General features: G+C 35.5%; 1 non-coding gene across 1 annotated transcript; it reads left to right on the top strand.

The window, feature by feature from the left end:
* The first annotated feature begins 3,376 nt into the window (after positions 1–3,376).
* LOC127098833 (small nucleolar RNA R71) lies at positions 3,377–3,482 on the top strand. Its single transcript, XR_007793525.1, has one exon. It is a non-coding gene; the product is annotated as a small nucleolar RNA R71 (small nucleolar RNA).
* The last annotated feature ends 6,091 nt before the right edge of the window (positions 3,483–9,573 follow it).

The following is a 9,573-nucleotide window of genomic DNA, read 5'->3' as shown; positions in this document are numbered from 1 at the left end:
TTATAGGTAAATGATCTTGCTTCAAATGCTCTAATCTGGAAAGATGGTCAGTGACTACGTTTTATGTTCCTTTTTTGTCTCTAATATCCAAGTCAAATTCTTATAGCAAAAGGATCCACCTGAGTAATATCTGTTTTGCATCCTTTTTGCTTAGAAGGTAACGGATAGCTACATGGTATGTATAAACTACAATCTTAGATCCTACAAGATAAGACCTAAATTTATCGATTGCGAAAACTACAGCTAGGAGTTCCTTCTCTGTTGTTGTATAATTTAATTGAGCGGCATCTAGGGTTCTACTAGCGTAATATATTACTTGTAGTTTCTTATCTCTTCTTTGCCCTAAAACAGCTCCTATAGCGAAAACGCTAGCATCACACATTATTTCGAAGGGTTTAGTCCAATCCGGAGGTTGTAAAATGGGTGTTGAAATTAGCGCTTATTTTAACTGATTAAAGGCTTGGATGCATTTTTCATTGAAAATCAATTCAATGTATTTCATAAGAAGGCCAGTCAGGGGTTTTGTTATTTTAGAGAAATCTTTGATGAAGCATCGGTAGAAACCGGCGTGTCCAAGAAAACTACGGACTTCTCTAACTGTCTTAGGAGGGTTAAGGTTTTCTATAGCTTCTATCTTTGCTTGGTCGACCTCAATGCCTCTTTCAGATATTATATGCCCTAACACTATGCCTTCTTTAACCATAAAGTGTCATTTCTCCCAGTTTAACACAAGGTTAACTTCTACGCATCTCTCTAGGATTTTCTCAAGGTTAATGAGGCAATCTTCAAAGTCTAACCCACACACCGAGAAATCATCCATAAATACTTCCATAATTCCATCGAGATAATCTGTGAAGATTGACATCATACAACGTTGGATAGTAGCTGGCGCATTACAGAGTCCAAACGACATTCATCTGTAAGCAAACGTTCCGTAAGAACAGATAAATGTTGTTTTCTCTTGATCCTCGGGGTGTATGGGTATTTGGAAAAATCCAGAATATCCATCCAGATAACAAAAGTAAGAGTGTCTGGAAAGATGCTCAAGCATTTGATCTATGAATGGATGGGGGAAATGGTCTTTCCTAGTTGCCTTATTTAGCTTCCTATAATCTATGCACATACGCCATCCGCCTTCTATACGTTTAGCTACATGCTCGCCCTTCTCGTTCTGCACGAGTGTGATGCCTCCCTTTTTGGGTACCACATGTACAAGACTTACCCATTTACTATCGGAGATATGATAGATTATACCAACCTCTAGAAATTTAAGAACTTCCTTCTTCACCACCTCGCTCATTACAGGGTTGATTCGTCTCTGATGTTCTCTGGAAGGTTTTGAATCCTCCTCTAGCGAGATCCTGTGCATACACATGGATGGGCTTATACCTTTTAAATCAAAGATGTTGTACCCTAAGGCAGAGGGGTACCTTCTTAAAACACTCAAGAGTCGTTTTGTCTCGTCTTGGTTTAAGGTGGCACTAACTATTACTGGGCGGTTCATTTCTTTATCCAAAAACTCATACCTTAGGTTTTTGGGTAGTTCCTTAAGTTCTTGAGTTGGTTTTTGAGAACTTGGTGAAAGGTCTGGAGTAAGATCCAAACATTCGTTGGTGTGAGGGATTTGTTTCCTCTAGCTCGTCATCCTTTTCATTTGGGGTTGAAAATGGTTCGATCACGGGTTCTTCTCGATCAAATTCCCTTATGCACACATTTATGATATCGATCGCATAACATGCGTCTCCTAGGATTGGTGCCATCAGGAATTTTGAAAGAATGAACTCGATCTTTTCATCCCCTACTTCGAAAGATAATTTTCCTCTTTTAACATCTATTATAGATCCGGCTGTTGATAAGAATGGTCTACCTAAAAGGATAGGGATATCGTCATCTTCCTTGATATCCATGACCATAAAGTCTGTTGGGATATAAAGTTGACCGATCCTAACTGGGATGTCTTCTAAAATGCCTACAGGATACTTAACAGACCTATCGGCTAATTGGAGGGACATCTTAGTTGGTTGTAATTCTCATAAGTTTAACCTTTTACACACAGCTAAGAGCATTAAACTCACACTAGCGCCTAAGTCTAGGAAAGCTTTGTCGATCACATGACTCCCTAAAATGCAAGGTATAGAAAAACTACCGGAGTCTTTCTCCTTCTTAGCGAGTTTATCCTCGGAAATAAAGTTGCATTCCAAGGGTTTTGGATCGTTAAGGCTACGCTTGTTGGTTAAGATGTCTTTGAGAAATTTGGCGTAAGACGGAATTTGGGTGATAGCTTCGGTGAAAGGAATCTCTACATGAAGCTTCTCTATTACTTTTATAAATTTTTGGTATTGGTTATTGATTTTGGTTTGTTTAAGTCTTTGCGGATATGGGATTAGTGGTATATACGGGGGTGGTGGTTTGTAAGTTTTATCCTTGGCTTCTCCTTCTTGGTCGGTTTGTTTTTTGGGTTCTACTAGTTCCTCTTCTTGGTTGGTAGGTATATTTTCTTTAGAAGTTTTGGGCTCGCTCATCGCTGGGTTATGAGGCCCTTTGTAAGCGGTCCCACTTTGTAACGAGATAGCGTTAGCTTGCCCTCGAGGGTTTGGTTGAGGTTGTCTAGGGAATTGGCCTCCAGGTGTAGTTTGCGGGGCTTGGTTTTGTACTACCTGTGAGATTTGGGTTTCAAGCATCTTGTTGTGAATGATTATCTGATCAACCTTGGTTCCTAATTGCGTTATAAGTTCGTTTACATGAATGTTCTGGTTTAGGAATTCTTTATTTTGCTGAGTCTGGCCCGATATAAAGCTCTCCATGATCTTCTCAAGGTTAGACTTCTGAGGCACAACTTGCATAGGTTGACTTGGTTTTTGGGCTTGATAACCTTGTGGTCTTTGAGGTGCATAATTTTGGATAGGGTTCTGGTTTTTATAGGAGAAATTCGGATGATTCTTCCATCTAGGGTTGTAGGTGTTTGAAAATGGGTTACCTTTGGCGTAATTCACTTGGTCGGTGTTCAGGTCGTTCAAAAGGTTACGTTTCGCCGATTCGTGTCCTTTAGATCCACAGAGTTCGCACTCTATGTGGACTACCGTTGTGGTGTTAGTGTTTGTAGACATATGGTCGATCCTAAGGGCTAAAGCGTCCATTTTCGCCTGCATCATGTCTAGAGAGCTTATCTCATGTATTCCACCTTGGGTCTCCTTTTTCTCTATTGATGCTCGTTCAGTTCCCCATTGGTAATGGTTTTGGGCCATATCCTCAATTAGGTTACAAGCTTCAGGGTAAGGTTTGTTCATCAGCATGCCACCTGTGGCAGCGTCGATGCTCATCTTGGTGTTATAATGGAGTCCATTGTAGAAGGTATGAACGATCAGTCATTGTTCTAGGTCATGGTGTGGACAAACTCTTAATAGCTCTTTATATCTCTCCCAAGCTTCAAAAAGTGATTCTCCTTGGTTTTGAGTAAATCTAGTTATTTGGTTTCGAAGAACAACAGTCTTACTAGGGGGAAATATCTAGCAAGAAATACTCTCCTAAGGTCTTCCTAGGTAGTTATTGAATTAGCTGGAAGTGAATCTAACCATGAACGTGCTCTATCCCTGAGGGAGAAAGGAAATAATCTCAAACGGATCACATCAGGTGAAGCGCCGTTAGATTTAAAGGTATCGGCCAGTTGGATAAAGACTTTTAAATATTGATGTGGGTTCTCAATAGCGAGACCCGTGAATTGGTTCTGTTGCACTAATTGCAACAAAGACGGTTTTAGTTCGAAATTGTTAGCAGGAATAAGGGGGTTTACTATACTCGAACTAGGTTCCTCGTCAGAGGGTTGGGCAAATTCCTTAAGAGGTCTCTGGTCGCGATTCTCGGCCATAGCTTTTTTAATTCGGATGAGTAAGAGGCGTGTACAAGTGTAACGTTCGGGTTCCGCTAAAGGATCTATAAATTTCTGGTACTACGGGTTCTTCACATTTACCGGCTAATAATGCCTTAGTCTAGACGGTGTAAGAACAGGGTACGAAATTTGACGAAGTTGGTCCCCGACAACGGCACCAAAAACTTGATCGGTTGAGTTTGCAAGTGCACGAATCGCGTCAAAGTAATATAAAAGAATATTGATCCCACAGAGACCAAATCGTCAATATATCAATTAATATCGTTACGATGTTTATCTAAGGCGGTATAAAAGAGATATTGGGGTTGAAAAATAACGGTAAATAATAAATGCAGTGCAGATAAAGACAGGTTTGAAGGTATATCACGTCAGTTAAGTGATGTTTCGATTGTCTAAATAGAATTACTTATGAGGCAATATTTTCTACTCTTGAAAAGAATCCATTTAACAGGAACTGTCGCTTTCGCGTATTCAAAATTGAGTTTACCCTTAAATTAAGACCTTTTATTGTCACTTATAAAAGGTGAGCAGAACACTAAAGTAGTAAACTTATTTTTAAGAAATAAGACTCATCAACTTAGTTGAAAAGTGATTTTGATTTGGAAAGTTTTACCCAAGGAGTTTCCTGATTTTAAATTTATCAACGCGTCCGAAAACAGTTTCAAAAATAGTTTTTCCTTAAAGTGATAAAAATTCCTAGTTAACTAAGCCAGGGTGCTTTCGCACTTCTTGAATAGTTAAAACTAACTAAGTTTGTTTCAGAAAACTCAAGTTAAAAATCAAAACAACCTTTAAAGTATTTCTACAGATTCAATATGTGAAACATCTCTTTAACCGCGATCCTTACATTCTAACCTTTTAAAAGATTTAGCCAGACATGGTAATACCAACAAACACAACTATATTGATCATGATGAAAAGTTGTTTTAGAATGTGAGGCGTAAGGGACGAGTAAAACGCGTAAAATAAATAAAATAAAGCGTAGACAGAAAGTAAATAAAAATAAAGCGTATACAGAAAGTAAATAAAAATAAAGCGTAGACAGAAAGTAAATAAAGTAAAGTGAGACGGAAAATAAATAAAATAAAGCGAGACGAAAAATAAATAAAATAAAGCGAGACAAGTAAATAAATAAATAAAAGCGATAAATAAGAACCTGCTCCAAACGGAGGCTTTAAATCTGGTACAAGGAAAATAAACCTCTGACTCTGAAGATAAAGACGATAGCAACTCGAAGTGACCCAACTCAATCTCACTAAGGTGCGATAACCCCCCGATGTGACGGATTACCGCTTTACAGATGAAGAATATAGTCTTAGTGTTGTAAACTAAGTTGGATGATTTGAAAATGAAATGGAACGAACTATTTATAAAGGATTTCAGCAGCTTGAAAAGACCATGGTGCCCTCCAACTTCTCCTTAGTGGGAACATGATTTGCAAAGGTGGCGCCCGCCATCCCTTCATGGCGCCCGCCATGTGTGGAAATGGGAAAGATCATGGGAACATGGCCTTTACCTCCTGGTTGAGGGCTGATGAGTCATGGCTTCTCCTATAGCGTCCGCCATGTGCAATGCCATGTGTACAATATTCGCCGAAAAACCCTAATTTTAGGTCTTTTTGCTTCGTTTCTTCTAAAAGGGTCCGAAAGAGCTAAATATCTGAAAACAACATAAAAGAGAGCATAATGCAAACAAAATGATAATAAAGTCCTAATAAACATGTGAAATCTGAGTCAAAAACACGGTGTGATTCAGTGTGATCAGAATACAAGTACCTATTTATAGCGATAGTTATGATTGTTTGAGCATGCAAAAACTTCATAAAATCCATGATGATTCAGGCCATAAAAGATCGGAAGCAAAAATTTCTAAAACATATGTGATAATCAATTTCTTTGAAGGGATGATCGATTATTTGTTGCTAAATCTAAATATTTTGCATGTTCTTCATTAATGGTTTAATTTGATCATATTTAAGGTTAATATGCAATCTGATTTAGTTTAAAATTTGAAATGCATACACACTCTAATCAATTAATCCAATCATTTATCTCCCTTATTTTTCACCTTCTTGGTCTTTTGGGCCTTAGGATGAGATATGGCTTTGGCAGGTTGCTTTTTGCACCCCTTTTTCATTCGTTCTGCACCAATTTCTAAAAAAGGTTAAAAAGTCAACCAAAGGGTTTGCAAAAATAATTTTAAGTTTTTAAGAAATTAACAAACCACTTATTTAGACAAACCACTATCCTAAATCATTCTCTGTGAGTCGTTTGACACAAGTGTTGGTTCAAACTGTCGATCTATGTGCTTGCATGTATTATATCTATGATGCCTTGATCCTTTGAGTGATAATAATGCTTTTGATGATGACTTCATTGTTTGGTGAAGACATGATGGTTGATTTTCTACCTAATCATATTGATCCCTATTAATAGATTTTCAACTCTCTAATTATGGTGATTAACTTGAAAATATCGTTAGCCTTACTAATTAGAAGATTCAAGGTTCTAGTAAAGTTCTTATATGATGAGTGTATTTGGTAAATAAACTTGTAGATTTAGAATTATAAAAGAGAAGAAGTTTGAAATCTCGCTTGGTAGTGTTTGTTTGAGGGGCCAAAGTATTGTAAAAGTATAAGACTAACTCCTAAGTTACTAAGGCAATTATCACACATACACACACACACATACATACACACAAAAACTTTTTGAAGCCTCTATCTTTTTATAAAATCACCCTAAAAATTGTCTTAAATGTATAACTAATGGATTAGGGAAGTATTATAATCAATTAGAGGCCTCTTTTATAATGGATAATCAATTATCCCTTAAGGATAATCGATTATTTCACTTTGTAACGCCTAAAATCAATTGGAACAACCTATAATAGATTGATAACTATAAATACAAAATATTTCTATTTTTGGAGTACTATAATCGATTATGGGGTCAAATAACTGATTATTGCATTCAATTTGGCCCATGGGTAATTTTCTTTTTGAGTCAAATCTTATCTTATATAAAGAAGGTCTCTCCTCATTCCAAAACACACCAGAATTCAGATTTTTCCTATTTATTAACATTTTATTACTCTCCTCCTCTCTCTTTTATATTTTGTCTTCACCAAAGTTGGCTTAGTGCCTTATGATTGAAAACTACTTATGAGGAAAGAATTGTACTGGTGTTGTGCCATTGTTTTTTTCAAGAGTGTGATTCTCTTGAAGGTCCATGTTTGATTCTTGAGATAAACCAGTGAAAATTTCTATTTGGTTAAAGAACTTAGCCAGTAAAATTTTTGTTTGGTTATTGAGATTATCCGTTAAAATCTCTATTTTACTCGTGAGTTTAGCTTGTGATGAAAGCTCTTATTTGGTTGAGGGAATAAGCCAATGTAAAATCTCTCGATTACTTTATAACCTAGGTTCATGGGCATAACTTGTAAAAGCTCAATATTATTATTATAACTCTCAAGATGATATGAGTAGGCCAATATTCGGTCGAAAATGTATAAATATCAGTCTCATCTCTTTAATCATATATCTTTAAATTCTTCGATTTACTTCATTACTTATTCATTTCCATTGTTTTCTCTATATGTTTTTAATACTAACACACATTGTTGTTTTAAGTAAGAAATTTTTTAAATTATCATGAATTTTGAATATCACAATTGACCTCCTCTTGTGTTTGGAGTCACTTGTCCAACAAGTGGAATCGAAGCCTAAATTTTATTAATTAATATTTGTCCCAAGAGGAAATGACTTTGAGTTATTCAGTAAACAAACTCATGTCCTTTAATGAAGAAGGATAGAGTTCATGGAAAGAGAAGATGAATTTCTTCTTCAAAGGGATGGATTGTGATATTTAGAAGGTTGTGAAGGGAGGTCCATTTGTTCACACACACAAATTTTATGGTGTTGTAGTAATGAAACCTGACAAGGATTGAACTTAAGGATGATAAAGAAAATTTACAACGCAGTTTGAAGGCAAAAATTGTCATCAATACCACTTCTATCTTGATAAGTTCTTGTGTGTTTCTCAATGTGAGGGTGCAATAGAAATGTCGGGCATCCTCCAAATTACCCATGAAGGAACTACTGTGGTACAAAGGGTAGACTCGGGAACACTAGCACATGAGTATGAAATTTTCATAATGAAACCTGAAGAGAGTCTAAGTCAAAAGCAAACACATTATAGCCATATAGTTATTCATATGAAAAGTCTAAGAAAACATTTTAAAATTAGGAATTGATTGTGAAAATTCTTAGATACCTAAATCATAGTTGACAACCTAAAGTTACTATGATTTGTGAATCTAGGGACTTATCAGCTATGGACTCGCATACTCTTCTTGGAAATCGCAGGAGCATGAGATGGAGCTAAAGAGACTTGATAATGGTGAAGAAGGTGACACGAATAAGAGAGAATGCATTGAACTAACAACTATTAATATCAAAGATATGGAAGTAGAATATGAAGAATGTTAAAGCAAGACTAATAAATACATGAAACTCGTGTTTCAAATATTCAAGGAGTTCCTAAGGCATGAAAAACAAATTTTATGTTTCCATAATCAAAATGTAAAAACGATCCTTCTTAATTCTCACATGCCACCAATGCGGAGAGGAATGACACATAATACCAAACTGCCCATAAAACTAGAAAAGAACCCAGAGTTAGAGAATATTCAATAAACCATAAAGAGAAGTTAAGAGAGCCTAAATATCTTGGGATGACAATGATATGGAGTCATATGATAAGGATGAAGTAAATATATGTGTCATGGCAAATCCTAAAGAAAATGAGGCAACCTCTTACTTTTCTTATCAAAACTTATTTCACATTTGTAAAAAACTAACTAAAGAAAAAAGTAAATTAGAACAAATTGTCTCTATCTCCACAGATAATATTTCTTCCCTCGAATTGAAAAATAAAAACTTATTAGAAGAAATATAAAGTCTTAAAAAGAGACAATATAATCTAATTCAAAACTTCTCCTCTTCTCACAAAGTCTTAGATGAATCTATCAAGTGTGATCAGTGTGACATTATGAAAAATAAAGTTGATGATCTTCAAAACACAATTGATAGATTCATTAAAGGAATAGAAAACTTGAATCTTTTGTTAAGTAACCCAAATGTGTCTTACAATAAGGCTAGTATTGGTTATGAACCTAATAATAATAGTAGTAAAATCTTTATCAATATTTGCAATGCTTGACCAAAATCTAAATGTAAAACCCTAAAATAAAATTTATTGTAATAAAGATGGACATATTGCTATGTTATGTTTTAGTAAAAAAAAAGTCACGAAAGCAAACAAGGATATCCTCCTTCGCATTTTTATAGAGTATTGTGAACGTAAAATGAGAAGTATGTCTGCTCATAATATATATTCCACTAACGTCAAATGGCCTAAAAGGATTTGGGTACTAAAGGTAAAAAATTCAAATTGTGACTCATACATGCTTGACAACTTGCATTCAAAAGATAATATCAACTGTGACTCTTCAGGTCATATGACTAAATAAGTAAATATGCTCTCTTATTTCACTCCTATGTGAAGAGAAGTTTATTTGCATAATAACAACAATGAAAAATCATTGAACTTTTATTTTTGCTAAGATCCATAATATTACCTTTGGGTTGCTCTAATTGATTAAATTTGTATAGCACAAGTCACTTAGTA

The sequence above is a fragment of the Lathyrus oleraceus genome, chromosome 6 (assembly GCF_024323335.1).
Source record: "Lathyrus oleraceus cultivar Zhongwan6 chromosome 6, CAAS_Psat_ZW6_1.0, whole genome shotgun sequence".
Classification (NCBI taxonomy): Eukaryota; Viridiplantae; Streptophyta; class Magnoliopsida; order Fabales; family Fabaceae; genus Lathyrus; species Lathyrus oleraceus.
This window is presented reverse-complemented; position numbering and strand designations above follow the sequence as displayed.